Genomic DNA, 1,098 nt, shown 5'->3' on the forward strand with positions numbered 1-1,098 from the left:
ACTCGGCTCGGTTTAACTAACACAAGAGATCTCATGACTCTAATTAAATACACAATCCCTTCTTCCTTACTTCCAAAAATTGATTATGGACCAGAGGTAGAATCACAGTATTTATTTATAAAAATAATTCTTGAGGGAATGACCCCGACCATTCACGATGTTTATGAAGCTCCCACAAAGTATTGGAAGCAGAGGCCCTTTTTGATGTGGCATCAAGGAGCAACACTATCGTTGCATGCTCATCCTCCTTCTATCAGGCCCAGACACCAGAAGACCAAACGAGACCCCACCTGTATTGCTGCTTGTTCCTGTTTCTAGGAGTCAAATTAAAGGAACAGCTGTGATGATCCATTTCATTTACAGAAAGTCCGGTTAGACCTAAGTCTTTGCTCCACTAATCTGCAAGATGATGCGACCTGGCAGTTGCAACCATTACTAATCAGTAGCCATTTTGTCTTGGGATCCACCTTACATCTACAGGGACGTCCACCCTCTCCTCATAGAACCATGAGCTTGTAAACTGAACCACCTTTGAAGCTTTATGATTAGGCTACATCGTCTATAGAATATATTAGTTATCCCACTTTCTATTTTTTGCAGGATTTTAGCAACAATGTAACAGCAATTTTGCTGTTTTTTAATTTAATCATTCCCATGCCCCAGTTGAAATTCTGTTTTGTTGCATAAAAAAAAAGCACTATTTTGGCTGAGACCAACTACAAGAGAATTCTTTGTAATTTGGTTGGTCTGTCTTATGGAGCCCCGGGAGCCCCATGAGAGTGTAACTCCTTTGAGGACCAACAGAGTTACACTCCAAAAATAAACAGTATGTGTATGTAAAATGCATTGTTTCGTATTTCCCTGGGGTAGGTCGTGTCCATGTGATTTCAAGCATAATCACAGCAGTTCGGGATTGAAAGTCCTTTTGGATAATCAATACAGCCTCTGCAATTCTAATGTTTTATTGTACATGTATTTTTTTTCTTGCTTAAAATTAACATGACTGGGTTCAGCAGACTTAATTAACTAAACTTCAGACTATAATTGTCAGATGTGCACAGAACAGAATTTCTTCCCTTGGCAAAGATACAGAAAATT

The 1,098-nt window shown here is 39.1% G+C and overlaps 1 protein-coding gene across 4 annotated transcripts in view; it reads right to left on the reverse strand.

The window, feature by feature from the left end:
* Positions 1-946: 946 nt before the first annotated feature.
* LOC135196203 (alpha-ketoglutarate-dependent dioxygenase alkB homolog 6-like) overlaps positions 947-1,098 on the reverse strand; it is a 15,040-nt gene continuing 14,888 nt past the window's right edge. For all 4 annotated transcript variants that reach the window (XM_064222814.1, XM_064222810.1, XM_064222811.1 and 1 more), the window contains one exon: positions 947-1,098. This exon is cut by the window's right edge and continues 1,009 nt beyond it. The gene's annotated coding sequence lies outside the window, so the exon portion shown is untranslated.

The sequence above is a fragment of the Macrobrachium nipponense genome, chromosome 17 (assembly GCF_015104395.2).
Source record: "Macrobrachium nipponense isolate FS-2020 chromosome 17, ASM1510439v2, whole genome shotgun sequence".
NCBI lineage: Eukaryota > Metazoa > Arthropoda > Malacostraca > Decapoda > Palaemonidae > Macrobrachium > Macrobrachium nipponense.